The following is a 6858-nucleotide window of genomic DNA, read 5'->3' as shown; positions in this document are numbered from 1 at the left end:
TTATTTACATATTTCTTCAAGATCATTACCCTTTGAGCCAATATCACCGATTGGATATTTAACATCTTGGACCCGCTACCCTTAATATTATGAATTAGTGCGCAGCGATTGATTTTGTCTCTGAATTGAATCAAAATTTGCCTTTACCTTATACTAGGTGGTATGTGATATTCAAAAACAATTCCCATTATTTTAATCGATGTACTTTTCTTATGATAATAATTAGCTTATTTAATGCAATGTTTACCCTTAGCAAATATCTCTATTTTGTTGTTGTTAATTAGGAGAACAGATTATTTTGAAATCAAGTACATAGTTTCCCATGACTGGTGACATGATCGCATGTCTCATTGAAAACACGTTGCATCACAAGAATAGTGTAAATTTCATCTTCATTAGCAACTAACAGTCTAATCATTTTCAATTTGGCAAGCAAGTCTTTCCAGGGCTAACATGAGTAATATGGCTGAGAAATATCCCTGTCGAACTCCACGCGCAACAGAAAATAAACCGGTGGTAAACCCTTTGTTTGTGTATAACGTTTGAATCCATTGAACCAAATAGGCTCCAAGGTTTATTAAACTTGTCTAAGGTTTGCAAAAAAAAAAAAAAAAATGAATAGAGAGTTTTAGCACTGACGACGACATCGACTACGAGTATGAGATCTGGAAGCAAGTTCCAAGGAGCATGCGCAGTCTCAAATCTCGTACTGCAGACTCGTAGAATGATTAGCTTGAAGTGAAAAGGCGTAGTAGGAAAACGAGTTGGACCGCGGACCGTAAAGTCGATTAAATTTACTTTGAACGGTTTTAAATGCGCTCTAGAAGATTGATACATACATTAACATGCATATATTCATTGAAGTTCTCTGGTGAAAATAGGATATGGGCTCGGATTTATATTGGCACCGTTGTAACTGCATTTCGGCAGCCCTTTCGCGCTCGCCATCAAGTAAATAAACGAAGGAAGAAAATAATATTATTTTTTCACGAAAGCTGTTTTCTTTATAGTCCTAACAGAACTCGATAGATTAATTATTAGCGGTTTGCTTTTATTTGCTTTTCCTTTGGTGGGCGCATCTTTACACATAAAAAAAAAACGAGTAAAAAGATGAAAAACTGACTTCTGCTCGAAATTCGTGCATGTGTAACCTAAATTTACCTCTTTTACAAATTTTCATCAGTGAGCTAAAATACCACAACCCTTTTGGTTCAGGGACAGCTATTTCTTGCACAATCATGATCAATTCCACGTCTTGGTATTGCCTTTCAGTTGAAGGAATAATCACAGCAATATAAATCAATGAAATTGGTCTCCAGTTTATAATAAATCTATCTAGACTTAAAACCTTCGAGATATTCAGTTCCTTTGCTTCTCCCCACCCTCACACCAGTTTAGTCTCGGTATTATTATTGCATCTTGCATTGAGTGATGTAATGATTTTAACGATCATTATGATTGCGGCGAGACATCAAAATTGTGAAAAAATTCAGCAGACGTTTTGTCCTCTGAACATTTGGAAGGACATTCTCTGACATAGGTTTCTAAGGCTGACAGTTTCCTCCTGCATTATTCTAGCTTTCTGTCTACAGCATTTACTGCATTTGGTATCTCACACAGGGGACCCTTGCCTTCTTCCTGCTACTTGTCATACTTTTCAGATATCAATGCAGCGTATTCCTCATCCTCTAAGAGGCTAACTTAAATCTCTAAAACGAAAGACCTCTCACTGTTTGCTCAATACCCTTTATATACATCGTAATGGCCGAATAATCTGCTCTTATGACCTGAATTAGATCTGCCTTATCTACTTGTTTTTGTAAACTAATATTGACTAATTAACCAAAATCCACTGTGCACGTAAAACGTCTAAAGTCAAGATTTTTTATCCTCTAGATATTGATAAAATCGGATGTTAAGCGTAAATTCTTAATCCTGTACGTAACCGATTGTTTTGATCGAGGTTTCCGTAAATTCCACACATATAAACACTGAGAGTTACTTTGAAATCCCCTACACGTTGGAAGAAAATACATTGCTCGTTATTACTACCTGATGCATGAATATCGGCTAAACTGAATAAAACCTTTAATTTTATCAAAATTACCTTGCTCATCCTCTTGTAAATTCACAGCCAAGAGCCTCTTTAATAATTATAACTCCTCTGCCATGTTGAGTACCATGACTGAAGAAAATTTGTTCCTTCCACAGCGACTTCCATATATATTTTGAAATTCATGCGGGAGTGCTATGCGTCTTGTGCAAAAATGTTACGCCTTTCTTTTCTAAAATAACGGATCCCTTGAGCATTAACTGATTGTGACATTTAGATTTCGGTCTATATTTTATAGTAATTAACGATATAAAGAAATCAAATAAACTGCGAGTGAAGAAAAAAATTGCCGCAGAGCTCGTAATCGGCACATCCCTCACACACAATAGGGCCGTTTACAAGAGAGAAAATAAGCTGCTTACATAAGACGCAAACACCCCGTATAAATGGTACAAAATCTACGTTCACGGCTTTCTCAAGCCGCGGCTTATCCTGGCCTGGGAGTTTATACTCGTATCAGAATAGCTCCTTTCGCGTATTATGTACGCTGCGGCCAGAGTAAGCCGCGGCCGTATAAACGGCCCTAAAATGACCAACACAATGAAAACAATTAACACTGATAGATTACAATACCATTGAATAAAAACAACGAAAATACAATAGATTTAAACAACACAACGGACTCTACAATAGATAAGACTAACATATCAATTACTGGGAATTAAAAAATAAAAAAGGAGCCAGCAAAAGCTGTTAATGAAGCTACTAACGGAAAAGGGTCTAGTATTTTTCAGAACATGTACATACAATTACACACCGATTTCTTTGCAAGGTAAATACCAATAACATGCTTTTTAAGTTGTATGGCCTTTTCTTTCTCAACTTTTGCAGGTACGCCCATTTAATAGCACACCTATATACCATTTTCTCCCGGGTTCTGCCCTGGTGGAGAAAAACGAGGGCTGACCCTGCTATCTTTTCCCTTTCTTCCCACGCTGCATAATAACTTAGGATGATCTGCCAAAATGTCAAATCCCCTGCCTTATCGTTTCTTTCAGGTCAACAAAATCTCCTCTCAAACTGCGCATCGTTGTAACCGAGCAGTAATTTGACACTCCTTTGAGTTACCTCGGCCAGAGGCGCTGCGCTAACCAATTCGATGTACTATTTCGAACTCCAAACTATGAATTATAATTACTAAAATTTCAGAGAAGACTGCTTTTCTAAAATTTAACTACATGCAGCTTAGATCTAAGACTGAGCTTAGGACCACATATTTGCGTTTCTTAATAGGTCAAATTGTTTTTTTTTTTTTTGCATGGCAACCCCTTGCTTACTTGAAAGAGGTTGAAATAGTCGTAAATATAAAATAAGATTATATTGATTTGTGTTTTCATCAAAATATACATATATATATATTTTGTTTTTCGTAGAAACGTACGGTTTTGTTGTCGTCACCTTTTGCTTTGTGCCAAATAAAGCAGCCAGCGGGTGATGTTTTACGTTTTAATACTACTTTTTAACGATCTATGAGCAATATCCTTAAGCAAGAGATTATAAAGGTAAGAGAAGTAATCCCTCATACTGGCCCTATTCCCATCGTAATCCCTCTTAGGTTATTTTTAGATGATATCAATTTTCCCGCGGATAATGTATGATGCCACTCTCCGTTTTCAAAATTGAATCTCATGTCCTGATAAAATTCATTGTCTGCAAGATACAGGTTTCAAACACTGGAATTGCCTTGGAATTGCTTAACTGTCTAGTTTACAGAGATAACAATTTGAAGAATTTCCAATGTATCAAACCATGTTAACTAATTTTGACAGATGCAGATATGTTTACCTTGGTTGCATTGCGTTACTTGTCCATTTTAGTGCGCACTTTCTTATCGTCTACAAAATTCTGTCGCTTACAAAACTAACCCTGTCAAGATGCAGTTTGCAATCATATATCATGGAAATCGGTTAACTGTATAATTCACTCTGATACCAATTTTACGATTGTCTTATGTAGGAAACCGTGTTAAATAATTTTGTAAGAGGGAGCTATATTTTACGCGTTCGTTGCAAATTGACTTCAATCCGATCTTACGGTTTTAAAACTTTTTATCGTGCGGTCAATTGAAATTTTCCTGTCATGTGTGGTACTGTTTGAAAGCGTTAGCTGTCTAATTTATGAATATCATAGAATTAAGTCACCATAGTTTAAGTCCGCTAAGAAAATCCAGAACGCGTTGACAAGTCAGGAATATTTTACTTGGTGACTTGATATTTCATTGTGTACAAAATTCTGTCGCCTATAAAACTCGTTACTTTGAAGATAAAATATGCAAAGATATATCATTCAAATTGCTTAACTGTGTTGTTTACAGTGACACCAATTTCAACACTGTCCAATGTACGAAACCGAGTTTAATAATTTTGAAAGATGCAGGTATATTTAACATGCGTGCTTTGCAAATTGACTTCCATCCGATACTACTTGTTCATACATCTGATACATTAATATTTTTATCGCACTGTCTGTTCAAGTTTTCTTTTCATGTCTGATATCTGTCTAATTTATGAATATCTAAGAATTAAGTCGTCATATTTTAATCCCGCGAAGAAAATCAAGAACGCGTTAACCAAGTCAGCGATATATTACTTGTTGACTGTAGTTTGCGAATTGCCAATGTTTACAAAATTCTGTCGCTTATAAAACTCGATCCTTTCAAGATACAGGCGTCAAACATCAATAACTGAAATCGCTTAATTGTCTAATTTTCAATGATACCACATCAAGGTTGTGCCATATACGAAACCGTGTTAAATCTTTTTTTAAGGAGACAGCTATATTTAATATACGTGCTTTGCAAATTTACTTGAATCCGATAACACGGGTTCAAAAATTTTTATCGGACGCTTGATTCAAGTTTTCCTTTCATGTTTGGTACTGTTGTAGAGCTCTATCTGTCTACTTTATCGCCATATAAGAATTAAGTCATCATATTTTGATCCCGCAAAGGAAACCGAGAATGCGTTTATTGAAGTCAGAGAGATCGTACTTATCGACTATAGTCTTCCATTTGCCATTCTGTACAAAATCCTGTCGGTTACATAACTCGTTCCTTCCAAGATACAGGTTTCAAAACATAAGTCGTTGTAATCGCTTAAATCTGTAGTCAACAAGTCACTTTCGTCTACAAAATGTATATACGCGTTTGTCTCAACATCCTCCGCCATTTTTGTTTGATGGTAAATCGCGAACGACGCGAATCATTGCGTGGGAATTCACTCAGCTGTCAACATTGGTAAAAATGGGGACATGTGATTGGCTATCAGTTAACCCTTGTGGGAATACCGGATCTCGCAGGAGACCTAAAAATAACTTAAGAGGGATTACGATGGGAATAGGGCCAGTATGAGGGATTACTTCTCTTACCTTCATAATCTCTTGCCTTAAGCTAATATGTTCGAGTCGTTTTATCCACTACACTTTACCTAATATGTGTACCTTTTTGAGATGAGGAATTCATTGTTGTATACTACAAGTATTCTTATTCCATCTACTATAAAAGTATGTACAGTATAAAGTACACAGTAGACAGTACGGAATAGTGGTGAGACAGAAATAATGGCGTGTCTGGAGCCATCAGCTTTAATATGCTCTCTTAATGACTGAGGCGAAATAAAAGTCAACTCGCTCTCTGTTACCGTCGTGGCCTCGGCAATACTTGTTGTAGCTTGTACATTCCTACTTCTATCTGTTTAATAGACTGCGACTATTAAATACCTTAAATCATCCACGAGGGAAAAACGACCATCAAAGTAGGGACTACGTGCCCCTTCTGTTAAAATGTTCGACCCATGCAGTTTCCTTGAATAATTAAGCTATTCGTTGTTGCCCGGCAAGACTGTTTTGGTCGACAGCACGCGGCTCGTGATATTCGGATGTCGTGGCAACGATATCCGTTAAAATTTGTGTTTGTACGTTTCCTTGGTGTTTATCAAAACCTACATTTTTGAGTTGTGAAGCAGTGTGATGGTGAAGAAAGTTATGGAAAATATAATGAAAGACCTAAGCACTTCCGGCAGCGAGAAACAAGCGACGAAAAAACATTGCAAGTAGCAGCCATGTTGTTTTGCGTAACTAAAGAAATGAATGAACAAATAAAAACATAAAATGGTGCTTCTCAATAACGAATTGATGATGGATGGATAGCGCGAAAAAAATCAGAATATCTTTTGGCAAACATGAAGGAGCACAAGTATTGATTCATATCAGAATAAAAAGGAAGCTATATTTTGTAACGAATGAAATGATATATGGAATTTTTTAGTTCTAAATTTATCGTCTTATTGGTTAGCGGGCAGCTTTTCAGTAATACCAATATCTGTCAATATGATTGTACCAATGCCTGCACTCCGAAATATGGCGCTATGGAAAATAAATTATGTTGGACAATGTGACTCATTCTAAAACGAAACCATTGGAAACTCGGTGGCCCACATCTTTCTGTACTTTCCCTTACTTTACTTCTTGGGAAACTGTTGAGTTAAGCTACCTGCTCGCCACCACCGTTAGGTTTTGTTTTCTGTTTTTGTGTTGTTATTCCTTCTCCGGATATAAAGTAGTTAAGTATCCGGAATGTTCTTAGGCTTGATATTAGAGTGGTTCAAGACCCGATTCACCTATATCAGAAAGACAAAGTAAAAGAGCATGCTCATCTCAATATCGCTGCCAGTATTTTTGGACTCAAATATCCGACTACTAATGAATATTTACTGATTTAGCGATATATTTTCCTAAGTGTTAGCTAC

Source organism: Montipora capricornis, chromosome 6, assembly GCF_036669925.1.
Source record: "Montipora capricornis isolate CH-2021 chromosome 6, ASM3666992v2, whole genome shotgun sequence".
Taxonomy (NCBI): Eukaryota; Metazoa; Cnidaria; class Anthozoa; order Scleractinia; family Acroporidae; genus Montipora; species Montipora capricornis.
The sequence above is the reverse complement of the archived record's forward strand: the minus strand, read 5'-3'. Positions refer to the sequence as shown.